The sequence below is a fragment of the Protopterus annectens genome, chromosome 7.part0 (genome assembly GCF_019279795.1).
Source record: "Protopterus annectens isolate FY-2018-M chromosome 7.part0, PAN1.0, whole genome shotgun sequence".
In the NCBI taxonomy this organism is placed as follows: Eukaryota; Metazoa; Chordata; order Ceratodontiformes; family Protopteridae; genus Protopterus; species Protopterus annectens.
Window position 1 is genome coordinate 1,002,397,686 of NC_056739.1, and position 18,524 is coordinate 1,002,416,209.

Here is an 18,524-nt window from a genome sequence, read left to right on the forward strand (position 1 = left end):
GTTGTTTCTTCTTCAATGGGACATTTGCCTCATAAAACTTGGAAGGGTCTGACCCAGGATGGCGTTTAATAATTATAATTGGGACGTCTTCTCTGACTAAAATCTGAGGAACAGCCCTACACCCCTTGGAAATAATCTACCATGGTTCTCCCTGAACATCTAAAATTGGATGTCTGCAAAGCCTCCTTGGATGTGCTTAAAGTCAGATCCCCACCGTCCTCCAGCCCGGTCGCAGTAGAGAAATCTTACAACAAAGCTGGGTGAACCTCTGGCCATTCACTCACCTCAGGAAAGACATCCAGTGAATTTTGAACAGCGGAAGATTCCGGCATAGGCTTCTTGGCTGTCTTCTCCTATGATGGCTGTCCCTTGATGTGGGGGGAGTTCCCTCCATTGTATCTTTCACAAGAAGTTTAAAATGCTGATTCACAACATAGAAGAAGGTCTCTTATGCAAAGTTTTAGGTACTAAAGCCTGACAGATGGAATAGGACGTATAGTTGTGCGAGGTACCAATGCAAAATATACACTGTTCGTGGTGGTCTTTATGAGGAATCTGTCTCCCACCCTGGCATTTATCCTTCTTGGATGACATGAAACCTCACAAGCAACAAAAAGAAAAGACAAATAAAAAAGAATCCCAAATGGGTCACTTATCTGCAGTGGCTCATTGAAACCAGCAACAGAACATAGCCGTTTAGACCAACGATCAAGAGATGGTGTTTGGACTGTCAGCAAAGTGGTTCTGAGGATAGTACATCTGGACATCAACTTTATGCCCTACATTATGTGAGGAGCATATGTGTGACATACAGCATATGTTAAAGCAACCCAAGGCTTCAGTATTCTGGCTGGATGTCTGGCTGCCCTAGGCAGAGGATCCCTAATTTTATGAATACTGCAACAGTGAAATGGAAGGACATCCATTGCTCCTACTACTATTGGAACTGTCTGGGTACTCTTCCACATTGCCCTCATTTCTGCATATACTTCCTGGTATTTTATGACTTTATGTCTCTGTGTGTGTAAGACACTGCAGTCGCTGGGTGTAGCAATTTCAGTGATCAATGCTACTTTTGTCTTCTTTGCTTGGACTACTATGTTTGTTTTTCTCATATCTCTTTTTTGAACTGTTGGTAATGGGCGATCCTATGTGATATAAACTTCATAATTTTCTATAATGCTTCGTGGATCATGTTTCCAGTGTTTGTCAGCTACTTCAATGTTATAATGTTTGCACAATCCTAAATGCAACAGTCTTGCCACATTATTATGCCTTTTAGTATACAGTGCTGCTACTAGTATATCAAAACCAGCAACAAGATGCGTGACTGTTTCCAATTTTATTTTGCAAAACCTACATTTGTCTGTTTCTCCCACATGTTCAATAGACTTTGTAAACCCACATGAACACAGTCCTCTCTCCTGGGCCGCCAATATTAACCTGTCATTGTTTGGTTTAAATTCACCTCTTCTTAACCATCCCTGTGTCCAGTCCTGATCAACATTAGGCTGTTCCAAGATGTTTCTATATTTGCAACTATATTTATGCATCATTCACATTTCTTACCTTCTCATCTGATCCTTCACCTTTTATTCTTTCTTTCGCTTCCTAGCACATTCAGTTGCTGCCTGATTTTTATCTACTTCTGTTTTGATTTCCATTTCCACTTGATAGTGATATGCTTTTGCTAAACTAAGCAGGGAAGTCATTGTAGTGTTATTCTCCTCATGTTTTAAAACTTTCACTGTATTTGGATCTTGTGAGGTCAGCAGATTTGTATGCAGTCCTGTGATTGCAGATCTATACATGTAATCAATTTCGAGGATGCCCATACCTCCTTTAGAATGCAGAATATATCATTTTGGTATACACTGAATTTTATAAATCATTTACTAAGCATGAAGCATTTTCTTGTTTTCCTGTCCAACTGATCAAATACCTTTTGGGGCCAGTCAGTCACTCTAAAACTATAAGTTTGGACAGGAAGAGCAAGTCGGTTTATAGCTTCGACTTTGTTCCTAGATATCAGAGCTGTTTTCAGTATTAATTAGTCTTCTAAAGTATTCCTTACTGAGTTTTAGTAACATTTGTTCATGTTTTATTGTTGATCTTTCATCAGTTCCCAAATGTTTATATGCTCCCTCTTGCTCAAGTTCTTTTATATCACATTCCTATCCCAGACTGATATTTTCTTGGTGCTACAGCTTTTCTGCTTTAAAGGTTGATGTTAAGTTGTCAATCTTGCCTTCATTCTTGCTGGATGGGTTCGGAGCTGAGACTCGGCCTTATACTAAAGCCCGAGAGCTATTTACCGGCTCGAGGCCCTCCCACTATCCCACAATGCTAGGCGTCAGATATCCAGATCTCGTTTGCCGCATCAGCTACGAGGTTGCGATTTTACCGGCTCCAGGTTATAGTACTCTTTTCTACTGTTTTATTATATATATATAAATATATATATATATATATATATATATATATATATATATATATATATATATATATATATATATATATATATATATATATATATATATATATATATATATATATATATATATATAGTTTTTTTCTTGTTAGATTTTTGTCTCTTAGTGTTTCCCTTCTAAACCCTTGAGAAACCCCCTTTAAAAACCTCTTTTACTGTAGTTTTTCAGAGCTCCCCCCCCACCCGTTAGGGTAGCATTGATTTTTCTTATATATATAATCAGTAGTGTTTTAATTCTTATTCAACTACTTTTTTATATATTTTTCTACTTGATAGTAATAGTTAGATATTTTTAGTAGTATTATTTATATTACTATTATATTGTTGGTGGTGGTAGTTTTTTACTAGTGCGTGTGTGTGTGTGTGTGTGTGTGTGTAGTGTTTAAAGCACTAGTTTACCTGTTCCCTTGGTATCCTTTTTTTCTAATTTTCATTATGTCTAAGGATACTAAGGTCTCAGGTTTCAAGAAGTGTGACACTTGCTGTCAGAAGATGTTTCTGACAGTCGGTCACACTTCTTGTGTGTATTGTTTGGGCCCCCTACACCTGCAGGACTCTTGTACGGTCTGTCATGCCTTCAGTCCGAGAGTCCTGCAGGAGCATAGGAACAAACTTATTTTGTGGGGCTTGCTTAAGCCTGAAGGGTCCCCGACTAAGCCTTCGTCGGGTAAACCCTCCAAGCCCGCTAAGACATCGGCTCCCTGTTCGGCGCTGTTGCCGAGTGGAGCTTCTGCCTCCTTGTCGGTTCCGGCTGGAACTGACACTTCGAGACCTCAGTCGGCTCCAGCCTTAGTATCGGTGCCTTCTGTGAGCCAAGCTCAAGGTCTCCCTCTTTGGAGTCTGTTCGTTCAGCTCCGAGGTCTCTGTTACTACAGTCGGAGCAGAGCCATAGGTCCCACTCCTCTCGGTCCTCCAGGCTGTCTGATCATGACCTCGAGAGGGTGGTCAGTAGGCTATTAAAGTCGCAGGCACTGGCCCAAATGTTGACTAGCCCTTCTCAACAGACTGTGGCTATCCCTGTATCTTCATCAGTTCCTCCTCCGACTCTACCACTGTGTTCGGAGTCGGACCTCGTTGGGGCTCGAATCGTCGGAGCCGATACCACACATTTTGGCTCCATCGTCAGTTCCAATCTCTTCATTGGTTCCGTCCATAGAGGGATCCGGGTGTCAAGACTCTCTCGTCAGCTCCGAGGGGGTGAGTGACATCGGACCCTTGTCTGATCCTATTCTCCCTCTCTGTGCCTCAGTGCAGGTGAGCTCGGCCCCGACATCGGCCTCTGAGCCATCACTCTCGGTGCCGGGAGGGGTTCTCATCTTTTCGGAGCTGCGACCTTCCTCTCTGCCTGATAGGGGCGCCTTCAAGGTCATGAGGAGCGTACTGACTCCTGGGTTGGATCCACAATCGGCCCCTTCGGCTCCTCCCCCCATGGTGCCTGCTTTGGTCTCTGTCCACCCTCCGGACCCCAAGCGTGGAGAACAAACACTTCAGGTCGCCCCACTGGGGGTATCTTCCTCTTCCGAGGCCTCTCCTGATCATTCAGAGGAGCCACCTCGGAAGAAAACATGTAAGAGGAAACATGTTGACTCCCCTGAGTCAGTCACGTCTGACACCGACCTGGAGGATTCAGAAGGGTCCCCAAGGTCCCCCTCTGAGGGTGTCTCCTTTTCAGACATCCTGGAGATCCTTAAGCAGAGGGGGAATTGGACTGCCCTTAAACCTTCCGAGGATGAGTCGGTGTACCTGGATGCATTTGGTTCTCACCCTTCCACCTACTGGGTGTCTCCGCCTTTTGAACCGCTCATGGAAGTGGTTGCTCGGAAGGCGTGGACAGCCCTGGATTCAGTGGAACCAACTCCCCGTACGCCCGCTAAATTTATTACAGTCCCATCTGATAAACAGTTTCTAACTAAAGGGGTCCCAGTTGATGGCATGGTGGTCACAGCGGCCACTAAGAAGGAGTTGGCTGACCCTTCGGTACCTGTACATCCTCCTAATAAAGAGTCTAGGACAATGGACAGGTATGGGAAGCGGATGTTCTCTTCAGCAACCTTTGCTATGCAGTCGCTGAATTATCTGTGCCATTTCACCCAACTTCAGAGGGATCTTCTCAAAGAACTGGGTGATACCCTTCAGGATCCATTGGCTGCGAGGTCTCAGGATAAGGTTAACTCCCAGCTGGCTACCTTAAGTTCCATAATAAACTCCTCCATGCGGCTCATTTCTTATGCGGCCGTTGGTGCGAGTAGGGCCGCAGGTACAGGAGTGGCTTTGAGAAGACATGCCTGGATGCTGTTATGTAACTTTGCTGACCCATTTAAGGCATCCTTCACAAATACCCCCTTCGATGGTCCGGCTTTGTTTGGACCACAGGTGAAGGATACACTTACCAGGTGTGAGCAGGAAGGCAAGACTCTCTCTGCCGTGGGAGTCCGTTTTTCTACTCCCTCCAGACCATTTCCCAAAGGTCAGAAGAGTGGAAAAATTTGGTTTCATAAACCCCAGAGAGTCGTGCCTGACACACATGGTGATTTTTCCTCCAGGGCCAGAGGAGGAAACAATAACAGATGCCGCCCTAGGGGCAGAGGGGGTCCGCAAAATAAGGGTAGCAGAGAATCTTTCTCTGACAAACCCTTCCAGCACCCCTGAGGGGCTGCCCGACTGTCCACCTTCAGAGGCAGTCGGGGGAAGTTTGTCACTGTACCCAGAAGCCTGGCAACTCCTCACTCAAGACCGATGGGTACAGTCTATCATATCCGAAGGTTACAAAATTCCCTTGGTCCGCACCCCTGTACAAACAAGCAGATCATTTCCAGATGTCCCACCCACTCTAAGGGATCAAGCAGTTCTAGAAATTTCAAAACTGCTAAGAAAAAGAGCCATCCAGCCAGTCCCAGCAGACCAGCAAGGATCCGGAATTTACTCAAGGTTCTTTTTGGTACCAAAAAGACAGGGGACTGGAGACCCATTTTGGATCTCAGCAGATTAAACAAGTCTGTTCAAAGAACGAAGTTCCGGATGGTCATGCTCCAGTCCATTCTACCCTTCTTGGGTCAGGACAATTGGATGTGCTCCATAGACCTTCAGGATGCGTACTACCATATAAAAATGGACAGGCTTACCAGAAGGTTTCTCCACTTCTGGCTGGGAGCCAGTCACTATCAATTCAGAGCCCTGCCCTTTGGTCTCACCACGGCCCCCAGGGTGTTCACCAAATGCATGGCAGTGGTTACGGCTCACCTGAGATGACGGGGATTCCAAGTGTTTCCATATCTGGACGACTGGCTCCTTACTGCTTCCACCAGGCATCCGCTATTGCGAGCCAGGGACTATACCATTCAGACTTGCTCCAAGCTAGGTATATTAATAAATTTTGAAAAGTCTGCATTGTCGCTTTGTCAGTCTATAACCTTTATAGGCACAGAATTAAATACAAGAGATCTATCTGCAAAACTTCCTCCAGACAGAGTATCAGACATTCGCCGACATGTACAGATCCTACTACAGTGCAAGATGATTCAGGCCAGATTTGTACTAAAGACATTGGGTCTCATGGCAGCAGCGATCATTTTAGTCCCCCTGGCTCGTTTTCACATACGGATCCTCTGGTGGATGCTGTTTACCCAATGGTCCTTTCAACAACTTCCAATGTCCCACAGGATAATAATCACTCAAACATGCAAAGACCACCTGGCTTGGTGGATGGTCTCCCCTCTAGTTCTCCAGGGAAGACCATTTGTTCTTCCTCCTCCTGTTGTCACGGTGACCGCAGATGCCTCCCTGATCGGGTGGGGGGGGGCATTTTCAGGGCAGGACTGTCCAGGGATCTTGGCAACCCCTAGAATACAACCTGCACATAAATGTCTTGGAGATGAGAGTGGTACTTTTAGCGTTGCAAGCTCTTCAGGACTCTCTACCTATTGGGACTATTGCAGTTCAGACGGACAATATGTCTGTAGTGTGGTACATCAACAAGCAGGGTGAAACCAGGTCCTATTCCTTATGTCGAGAAGCACTCAGACTCTGGCAGTGGGTGATCTCTTCCCAACGGTTTCTGATAGCAAAGCACATCCCCGGGAAGTCCAATGTCATAGCAGACAGGCTAAGCAGAGCCATTCTCATGCCTCATGAGTGGTCTCTCAATCAGTTAGTAGCAGACTAGATTTTCCACAGATGGGGTCAACCTTGCTGCGACCTTTTTGCAACCCCTCTCAACAGCAAGTGTGAAGACTTCTTCACTCTCTTTCCCCTCCCCGGCCATTCCCCCAGAGACGCTCTAGTACATGATTGGCCCCGGGGTCTCCTGTATGCATTTCTGCCTTTTCCCTTAATTCCCAAACTGATTCAGAAAGCGACTGCTTTGGGTTCCAGGATGATCCTCATTGCCCCTTACTGGCCTCGACAAATTTGGTTCCCATTCCTGCATTGTCACCTACTGGAGCAGCCCTGGAGTCTGGACCCAGTGCCAGACCTGTTGGTCCATCAGTCGGGCGAGCTGCACCAATCCCTTTAATCTCTCAACCTCACAGCTTGGTTGCTCCACTTCCAACCCTAGCCAGGCTTCCCCATATTTCTCAGCCAGTGCGTGAAATCATCCTTTCTTCACACAAATCTACTACCAGAAAAACCTATGCTAGTAAGTGGAGACATTTCTCCTTCTGGGTGGTGGCCAGAAATATAGATCCTCTTACAGCCCCTGTCCACAGTGTTCTTGATTTTTTGGCAGAGCTTTTTCGAGCGGGATCCTCTTCTGCCACCATTAAAATCCAATTGGCTGCTATCGCTAATTTTCACGCTGGCCTGTCAGAGACCAGCATTATGTCCCATAAACTTTGTAAAGCCTTTCTTAAAGGGACTGTTTTACTGAGGCCTCCGGTTAGAGATCCCCCGTCTCTGTGGGATTTGAATCTGATATTTACTTCACTAATTCTCCCTCCTTTTGAACCTGTGGCCACCTGTTCCTTAAAATTGCTTTCCTGGAAGACTCTTTTCTTAGTAGCTATCACCTCAGCTAGAAGAGTATGGAACTTCAAGCCCTCTGTATTCATCCTCCCTATCTTGTTTTTCACAAAGATAGAGTTTCACTCAGAACTAATCCCTCCTTTTTACCCAAGATTCCTTCTGAGACAAACCTGAATCAGGCCATTGATCTTCCTGTCTTTTTTCCTAACTATTCAAACAGAGCTGAACAGAAGCTGCATTATTTGGATGTTCACAGGCAATTACGTTTCTATTTAGAAAGGACAAAACAAACTAGGAAGTCGGACCAACTCTTCCTGTCCTATGCTGAGGGCAAGCAGGGCCTGCCAGTGTCTAAAGTATCTTTATCTAGATGGTTGGTCTCTATCATTTCCTTCATTTATCAACTAAGACATAAAGAACTTCCTACAAAACCAAAAGCTCATTCCACTAGAGCGTTAGCTACGTCAGTATCTTTTCAAGCAAGACTTCCAATGGAATCTATTTGTGCTGCAGCCACATGGGCCACTCCTCATACCTTTATTTCTCATTACAAGTTGGATATGACCTCCAGGAATCGGGCTGAGTTTGGTTCCACTGTGCTCAAGAGTCTGTTCCGATGAGCCACACAGGGCTAAGGTGCTAGGGACGCTGTCCCATCCAGCAAGAATGAAGGCGAGACTGACAACTTAACATTAAGAAGTTATGTACCTACCATAACGTTCCATGTTAGTTGTCTTCTTCTTGCCTTCTTTCTTGTGTCCCACCCGCCACCCCCCTAGCCTGGACAGACCAAGATGAATCCTTCTGAGGCCTTATTCCTCTGCTTGACTATTTCCTAGGTTATGCCCTCCTCAGTGGTCACCACTATAGGTAAACTTTATAGTAGGGACAGGGTGTCTCCATGGTGTTAGCTATACCAAACGAGATCTGGGTATCTGACACCTAGCATTGTGGGATAGGGGAGGGCCTCGAGCCGGTAAATAGCTCTCAAGCTTTAGTATAAGGCTGAGTCAGAGTTGAGGATCGGCTCTGAACCCATCCAGCAAGAAAGAAGATGAGAAGAAGACAACTAACATGGAACGTTATGGTAGGTACATAACTTCTTATTTTTGCACATTTATCAAGACCAAAGGACATTCTTATATCATCTTAGAAAGTTTTGATCACTTGTATTTGTTCTTTCAGTTTATTATCTGATGAATTGTACAGTTTTAAATCATCCACAAAAAGAAGATGAGAAGTATTTATACTTTCTTGTTAGCCAAGCCCTAACCAGTTAAGCAAACAGATTACTGGTTTAAGATCACCCCTGGAATATTCCCACTTTGAATTTTTATCCCTGGATTAATAATTTCTTTGACATTGTTTAACTGCAAAGTGGTTTGCCACTGTTTCATTGTTGTTGTAATGTAATCAGTCAGTGTAGGGTGTATCTTATACATTTGTAAGCACTCTTTTCATCCATGAATGTGGGATGCTGTCAAATGCCTTTTTGTAGTCTGTCCATGCTATAATTAGATTCCTACCCTTTTTACAGTTCACCATTATGACTATTTAACAACAAATGGTCCTTTGTTCCATATGCTGTTTTTGTTAACCTTTTGTTCTATTGCCAAGACTGAATTTTTCTAAATGACTATAAACTCTTTCGGCATCAATTCAAGTATATAGTTTATACATTGTCGGAAGGCAAGTTATTGGTCTATATTTTTTAGGATAGCAGATTTGAGCTTAAGGAGGAATATTATTTTTCCCATTAACCAGATTGACATCTGTTCAATGGACAAATTTAAATACTTCTTACTCATGGCTAAATCTTTATGTAAAGATGTTAATACATTTAGACAGAAGTTAGGTACTACACCTGGGCCTGGGATTTTGCAATTAGGAACTTTTCTAAATTGTGGTCTTTACTTCATCCCATTTCATATAGTGTTCATTTGAACTTTTTATTCTTTCTTTCTCTCCTTCTATCCTATGAGCATCTTTATGTTCCAGAGGATGTTCACAGGCATTTCTCCAAAATGTGTCTATTTCTTATTTTGTTGGTGGTGTTTCTATTCTTTTTGCCTTGTTTCCCAATTCTCTCTAAAATTGTTTTGGGGGTAATCAATAAATTGATTATTTTGTACTTTTCCTTTATATTTATCAGCATATCTTCTAATTTCTTTTCTGCCTGTGCTGATTACCTTGAGTTTAGTATTTGCAATAGTGTATGATAGAGCCTGATCTGTTCTGATACTGCACATTGCTTTTATCACATCAATCTTCCTGAGTATTTTTTGTTCATCTTTCCAACAGTGACACTTTTTGTCTTAATTGCTTTACAGTTTTCTCTATTTGATATTTCCATGATGACATTTGATTTCTCCCCTTCCTTCCCTGTTTTTTTGTGGTAAGACTATCTGTTATTAATTTAGCTGCACAGTAATATATCATATTTACTTCTATTATATCGCATTAATTTCTATGAACAGTACTCATTACTGTGTTCATTCGTTTGATCAAACATCTAACATTTTGGGTCTTATTATCTTTCTGTAGTCTGTATCATTCATTGATCTTAATATGTCTATCCATCTCTATTAAATCAAGCAACTCTTCCCTTAGGTAATTTTCTTCTAAACTGAGGGCACATACTTTGTTCTCCATTTCTTGTGTGCCTTCTAGAGAAAGTTCCAGAGCATCTTCCTGTTATATATTCTCTTCAGTTTCATCCTGTGACGTCCATTGATCTTTTATATGGGAACTCCGAGTTGCCACAGTTTCCTGTTCCTTCCCTTGCTGTACAACTCCAAGTGAACTTTTTTACTGGTTTCCTGCTGAAGTCTCCAAAGATGTTCTTCATCTCACATTGCTGCAGTCCTTACACTTGGGTAGTCCGCTGTCCTCGGTCGGCCCGAATATCAAAGTATAAGGCTGACGTCGGTCAAGGCGCATTAGACTGACATCAGGACGTCAGGGTACAAATGCGCATGACCGACGTCATATCCTCAGTCTTTTTTGCCGCATGGTCCGATGCAGAAGCAGCGTTGCAAGTGCCGTTCGGCGTTCTGAAATTTTCGATTCGAGTTTCAGACCGAGTCAAAGTTGGCTAAGTACCCGTTAGAATATTTTAGTTTTTCTTGCCTCAGTGGTTTACGGATGTCAGAAAAAGTGAATAACTGTATTTCTTGTGGGAAACAGATACCGCATAGAGATTATCATACTTTGTGTATTCCTTGTTTAGGGCCTGAGCACGACGTTGTTGGGTGTCGCTTTTGTGCTAGATTCAATAAGCGCACTATTAAGAGAAGGTTAGATTGTGCCAGGTTAGTCTTCGTGTAGCGGTGCAATTATAAGATGCCGTCGGGTGTTCCGTCGTCCGCTTCTTCAAGAAGAGCAAGGATAAAGCAGCTAAGAGCAGGCAAGCCGAGACGCCCATACCGGACGCCGGTGCTTTAGAGGTGTCGGTGGAGCGGCGGTTCCGCCGGAGGTTTCTCTGGAGTCCCAGGGGGAGACTTTGTTATTGCAGGATGTGGCCTCTCAGGAGGCAGGTCAGGCTGAAGGGGCTTCTCAGGTTACTGTACTCCCTCCCTTCCTAGGGTGGTTAGGCCCTCTCCTTCTGTTTCCAAGGCTTCTCCCAGAGGCAGGCCAGGTTTAGCTTCAGTTGGTGTCACTCCTAGTTCTTCAGGATCTGTGCCCAAGAAGCATATGCTTAAAATGGCAGAAGATTTGATTACTTTGATTAGGGGTTCTTTGCCCCCTCCTGATAAGAGACCTAGGGTGGAACCTGAGTTGGGGAGTTTTGAGCAGGCTTCGGATGTTTCAGAGTCTTCGGCTGAAGACTTGCAGGAGTATTCTCCTTATTCTGATGATTCTACTCCTTCTGCTTCTCCTCCTGAGGATTTTTCTTTTTCAGAGACTCTTCATTCCATGAGGGAGCATTTTAAGTGGGAAGGTCAGGACTTCTCTGATTCCAGGAAAAGGCTTAGGGAATTTTGTTTTACCCCAGCATAGGCCTTTGGCTATACCTCCTGTTCTGGATGTTGTGGAAGATGTGTTTGCAGAGGCTTCTCTTAATCCTGATTCTTTGCCCCCTGCTCCTGTTAAACCGGATAGGTATTACAGGGTGCCTGAAGCTGATAAGTATCTTTTTAAGAGTCCTAGGGCGGACCCAGAAACTGTTAGTCAGGGGCCTAAGGGTGTTAAGGCTTCTGTTGTTAAAAATCCGGTTCCTCCAGATAAAGAGGCCAGGGCTTTGGATAGATGGGGAAAGAAAGTCTATACCTCTTCCACCCTAGCTATGAGGGCTTTGAATTGCCAGTTTCACATGTTGAAATACCAAAACTGTCTACTTTCTCAATTGAAGTCTAAGGTAGATGCTCTGGCGGAAGGTATTGAGTGTAAAGAGTTACAAGATTTAGTACATGTTTCTGAACAGGTGGGTAAGCATTCTTTACAATGTGGTTTTGAAGCTGTACAGGCCTCGTCTAGGGTGGCTGCCACTGGGTCAGTTCTTCCCAGGCACGCCTGGTTGAGGGATCAGAATTTATCTGACCATGTTAAGACAAGGATTTTAGATGCTCCTTTACAATCTGATGTGTTGTTTGGTTCACCTGTTGAGGCAGTCTTAAAGAAAATGGAAGACAAGGCTAAGTCTATGCAGACTGTTAAAGATTTTTTGCAGGTTCAGCCTCCAAAGTTTAGTAGAAATTGGCCTACCAAGGGGTGGACGTATCCTTCTTATGATTCCCAGTCTAGGGGTAGATCTAGACATGGTAGGGGCAGAGCTCAGGGCTCTTTCAGGCCTAGAACAGGGAATTCACCTGCACAGTCTTCGGGTGAGGGCAGGGGTCAGTCCTTTCGTAAACAGACCCAATGACCTACCTTTTCAGCTGTCAGAGCCTTCTCGTCTGGCAGCACCTTTGGGAGGAAGGTTGGCACTTTTCAAGGAAAATTGGAGTTTAATTACCCAAGACAGATGGGTATTGGATATCATACACCAGGGTTACAGGTTTTATTTCCATACCTTGCCTCCTTTCAAAGGCATGCCGGACGTTCCTCCTCAGCAAAGAATAGAGGCTCACAAACAAATTTCTCTGCTACTTCAAATAGGGGCCATACAGCCGGTACCTATGCCAGAAGTGGGCCTAGGTTTTTATTCTCGCCTGTTCCTAGTACCAAAGAAGGGGAACACGTGGAGACCAATTTTGGATTTATCTATCCTCAACACTTATCTGGACATTCCCAAGTTCAAAATGTTGACGTTACAACAGCTTTTACCTCTGCTGGGCAAAGATCATTGGATGGTAACTTTGGATCTCAAGGAGGCTTACCTTCATGTTCCTATCAGACTGAGTTGCAGGAAGTATCTGCGTTTTCGGGCTGGGACTTCTCATTATCTGTTCTCTGCATTGCCCTTTGGCTTATCTACTGCGCCCAGAGTGTTCACGAAAGTTCTGGCTCCAGTGATAGCTTTCTTCAGGCTAAAAGGAATACAGATCTATCCTTATTTGGACGATTGCCTGATTCTGGCTCAAGGAAGGGACGAGCTTCTTCATCATTTGGAATATGTGATAGCAGTGCTAAGATGCCTGGGGTATTCTGTGAACGAAATAAAGTCCAGTCTAGTACCCTCTCAGGACATGTGCTTTCTGGGTGTAAGACTGAATACAGCATCCCAGATGGCCTTTTTGACCCCGGACAAACAAAAGAATCTTTCCCTTTACTTTCATCAATTGTCTCATCAGTCCAGGCTGACTGCAAGGACAGTCCTTCAAGCCTTGGGGTTCATGGCATCTTGTATTCTGGTGCTTCCCAATGCCAAACTGCATATGAGGAAGCTACAATGGTATCTCAAAAATGTATGGACACAGCACTGCCAAGATCTGGACACTGTCATTCAGATAATACCTTGCATTCAAAAGGAGTTTTTGTGGTGGGCTCAGGAATGTCACCTAAACAAGGGACTCTCTGTGACCCGGCCAGAGGCGAGTCAGATTCTAACAACAGATGCCTCAGACAAAGCTTGGGGAGCTCATCTAAATGGAAAGTGGATACAAGACAAGTGGCCTGCCAGACTACAACATCTACATATCAACTTGAAGGAGATGTTAGCAGTCCAGTTTGCATTAATAGCTTTCAAGGATTTACTTCTTCCAGGGCAGGTGTTGATTCTAACAGACAACACAACTGTCATGTGGTACATCAACAAGCAAGGGGGAACGCATTCTTATCCTCTATGCAGGCAAGCAATGATTTTGTGGGAGACTGCTCTCAGTTTACAGCTAAATCTTCAGGCAAGGTTTCTGCCGGGAGCACAGAACTCCTTAGCAGATGTGTTGAGCAGACGAATTATGGATCCCCACGAGTGGAAATTGGATCCTCATGTATTTCAGAAATTGACAGTGTCATGGGGAACTCCAGACATAGATCTGTTCGCTTCTCCACTAAACCACCAGCTGCCAAAGTTTTGCACGAAAAGTTTCATCCCACAGCTTGGAAAGTGGATGCTCTTTCTTTCAATTGGAGCAATCTTCATGTGTATGCCTTTCCACCTCTGCCTCTCCTCCCAAAGGTACTTCTAAAGGTAAGACAGGACAAGCCAAAGATGATTTTAATAGCTCCAGATTGGCCTCGACAGCACTGGTACCCATTACTGAGAAGTCTGGTAGGAGCCTCCATGGCCTTTGCCTTCGATTCCACACCTGTTGTCTCAGGACAACAGTCATTTACTCAATGTCAAGCTTCACTCTCTTCACCTAACAGCCTGGCATATTCTGTTTTGAACCATAGAGGGTCTCAACTTCCACAGCAAGTTTTGAATGTTATTTTGGAAGCTAGAAGGCCTAGTACAAGGAAAGTGTACGCAGATAAATGGAAGAGATTTTTATTTTGGAGTGCAGCAAAGGATTTTGATGTTTCTGAGCCTAATTTAAGTGTGGCTCTTCAATATCTTACTGAGTTACTGGACAAAGGTTTGTCCTTCTCTTCTATTAAGGTTCATGCTGCAGCAATTTCAGCTCACTATGACTGTGACCCACCATTGTTTTCTCATCCTTTGTTCAAGCAATTTCTTAGAGGAGCAAAGAATATAAGACCCCACGTGAGCTCCTACTCCTGCTTGGGATCTCAATTTTGTGTTGGAGAAACTTACTCTACAACCTTTTGAGCCTGCAGCTACTACCGAGTTGAAATATTTATCATGGAAGACTGCTTTTTTGTTGGCCATTACCTCTGCAAGAAGGGTTTCTGAATTGCAGGCCCTTATGGTGGTTGAGCCTTTCTTAATTTTCCATAAGGATAGGGTATCTTTACGTACTAATCCTTCCTTTATGCCTAAAGTGGTTTCTAGTGTGGCTTTAAACCAAACTATTCATTTGCCTACTTTTATGCAAATCCCCAAAATAAAGGGGAAAAGATTTTGCACACTTTAGATGTACACAGGCAGTTGCGATATTATTTGAGCAGAACTAAAGGGTTCAGGCAGTCTCAGCAGTTATTTGTTTCTTTTGCTTTGAGTTCTCAGGGCAAGCCTGTGTCAAAACAAACTATTTCTAAGTGGATTGGGTTTTGCATTGCTTTCTGTTATTCCCATCATGGCAAGGAGATTCCAGCTGGGATTAGGCCTCATTCCACTAGGGCTACTGCCACTTCGACAGCTTTTTTAAAGGGGGTGGCAACTAAAGATATTTTGGAGGCAGCTACTTGGAGTTCAGTGCATACTTTCTCTAAGCATTATCACCTTCCACTTTACTCTAAATCTAGGGCTGGTTTTGCCACTGCTATTTTACAGGGCATTTTGGCAGCTCCTGCTTCTTTATAGTTTTGCCATCTGCCCTTTCCTCTGCTTTGGGATTCTACCCAAGTGTAAGGACTGCAGCAATGTGAGATGAAGAACATAGTACAGTTTTGTACCTACCATAAATGTAGATGTTCGAAGATCCACATTGCTGCAGTCCAATTTACCCTCCCTCCTTCCCCTCTGTAGTTAGAGGCGGTTGTGTGGGTTGGATTGTAAATATTGTGTATTTTGTATATATTGTACATATTATTAGTGCAAGGGTGGTTGGTTGGTTGTTTGCTGTCTTTTGGTTTTGACCTTTCTTTTTAGGGTCTTCTGACATCTGGGGCAAGAAAAGACTGAGGATATGATGTCGGTCATGCGCATTTGTACCCTGACGTCCTGATGTCAGTCTAATGCGCCTTGACCGACGTCAGCCTTATACTTTGATATTCGGGCCGACCGAGGACAGCGGACTACCCAAGTGTAAGGACTGCAGCAATGTGGATCTTCGAACATCTACATTTATGGTAGGTACAAAACTGTACTTTTCTTCATATGGCAACTGTTCAGATGTGATGTTTCCCATGCCACTGGTTTCTCTTTAATTTGGTGGTTCATTATTGTATCCTGCTGTGGTGCTATCAAAGTTAGATTTTCTACACTAAATCCTTCACTTCGCAGGTAATCCATAACCTCAGTTCCTATTTCCTTTAACTTCTCCATTAATAATCCTTCCTTTCTACTTTCCCTCTTTGGTTTCTTATTTTTTGTATTGTAATTTTTTTCATATCCATATGCCATTGCCTGTATTTCTCTTCAAAAATCTTTGGTGCTGCTATTTTTGTATTGATTAGTTTTGCTTTCTCCTTTGCATAAATATTGCACAATATTAAATCTCTTTCTTTCCCATGTCCATCTTTCTTCTTCAGATGTTTCCTGCTCCATCTGTTTCTCCTTACTTTGGGCTCATAGTTCCATCATGAAATGATATAACATGTTAGACTTCCTACACTAAATCCTTCAATTTGCAGGTATTCCTAACGTTGGCTTCTATTTTTTTTAACTTCTAGTTTACTAATCTTCTGTTCTCTGTTCCCCTTTATATTTTTGTAATGTGAAATTTGTCATATCTAGGTGCCTTTGCTTGTGTTTCTCTTCAAAAATCTTTGGGGCTGATTTTTTTTACTGATTATTTTGGCTTTCTCTTTTGCATAAATATTGCACCATAGCAGATCTTTTTTTTTTTTCTTTTCAAAAAACAAGTAATCTCCGTGGTATCCTCGAAGTCTCAAAACAACCTACTAAAGTGTAGTGGGTCCAAAAACAAAACAGTGTAAGAAACTTCTCTGTGTGGAATATTTTCAGTCCATATATTATAGCAATAACCCATGCCTGGGTTTACCCACGGTTGGTGTGGTTTGGTCATGAGGGGGAAGCCCGAGTGGCCAAACAAAGCCAACCGTGGATAAATCCAGCATTACCCACACCCAGAAGTGGGTTATTGCTATTATACAATGACATTATTTAAGAAAAAAAATAATTATTTTTCTTAAATAATGGCATTATATAATGCCTCCTTGCTGCCCGTCCGCAGCTGTCTGGTATTCTGCAGCAGTTCTGATGTACTGCGCATGCGTATGCCTACGCAGTACAACAGAGCTGTGGGCAAAAGCAACAGAGAAAGCAAGATCTCCATTGCTTTTTACAAACTGTTTCACTATGTTAAATGGGTTTAACATAGTGAGACAGCTTTGAAAAAAGCAACGGAGAATCTCCTTTGCTTTTTTTAAAGCTGTCTCGCTATGTTAAACCCATTTAACATAGCGAGACAGTTTTGAAAAAAGCAATGGAGAAAGCAAGATCTCCGTTGCTTTTTACAAACTATCTTGCTATGTTAAACTCATTTAACATAGTGAGACAGCTTTAAAAAAGCAACAGAGAATCTCCATTGCTTTTTTTAAAGCTGTCTCGCTATGTTAAACTCGTTTAACATAGCGAGACAGTGTGAAGCAATGGAGATCTTGTGTTCTCTGTTGCTGTAAAAAAAGAGTTATAGTAATTGAAAAAGTCCAGGTGACCGGACCTTTTTCCATTACTATAACTCTGATTAACAACATGCACACTGACCAATCAGCGTGCACGTTTTTGAATATTAATGGGGGGGGGTCATTGTATAATTCTAGTTAATCACTGTATATTAATCAGATCAGACAATAGTAGTAGATGTAGTAAACTTAAACTTGTCTTAAGTCAAAACAAAACAAAAAATAATAATAGAAAATATATAATTGTACAGCATTACTAAGTATTCGAAAGTAATCCAAGCAAGGCAGGCAGTCTGTTTCCAGTCAAAAATCCTTTATTAAGTACACAGACAAGCAATCCAAGTAAAACAAAAATAGAGTAATAGTTTCCTCACAAGCTTTCTAAATATATATATATATATATATATATATATATATATACTTTTATCAGGGGAGTGGTTTATTGTACTGTAAAACAAAGTGTTATTGGTACACATGTTAAATTCACATCCCTTCCCCCATCAGTGTAACATTCGAGCTGGTCCTGCCCTACTTAGAAGCTGTCATTATAATATAATACCCTTATGTACTTTAAATAAAATTTATAATGATGTGGTACCTCTTGTTTAACCAGATTATTAAGTCTATGATTTTATCCAAGCTAATATATTACATGGCTGGAAATATATCAATGTTAGTTCATTTGGCAATAAAAAAATATATATAAATATAAACATATACATTTTGCATGTAAAAATCAATTTCCATTTTCATAAACTATTGTTAACAAAGATCGCTTTCACCCTTCTAGACTTCTTCAGGTCTGTGTACAAGAACCCTAAAAACAATCTATAAAAATATATATAATTGTATAATTAGTTAGTATTGTTATTACACATCATTTTGAATAAAGTGGAAAAAATAACCAGAAAAAAATAGAAATAAGAAAAAATGTATGTATGATTATGGAAACAAAATATACACTTAAATTTCAACTGATTTAAAATGGTATTTAAAACCAATTTGTAGAATAAAATAAAATAAAATGCAATTAGTCATGTAAACAATGTGGCAATTTTCTAAGTTCCAGAGAACTTTTAATTGAACAGTAATAGTTTACAGGCTTCCTAAAAGAGTTCAGCTTTAATTGCCACATGAGTTCATGTTTCACCAGAATATTCGGGATGTCTCCTTCAAGATCACCCATGTCTATGCGATCCAGGATCTGGAACTTAAAACCTGTGTGTCTTTTATGAAAAGAAAGGTGTTTGGCTAGTGC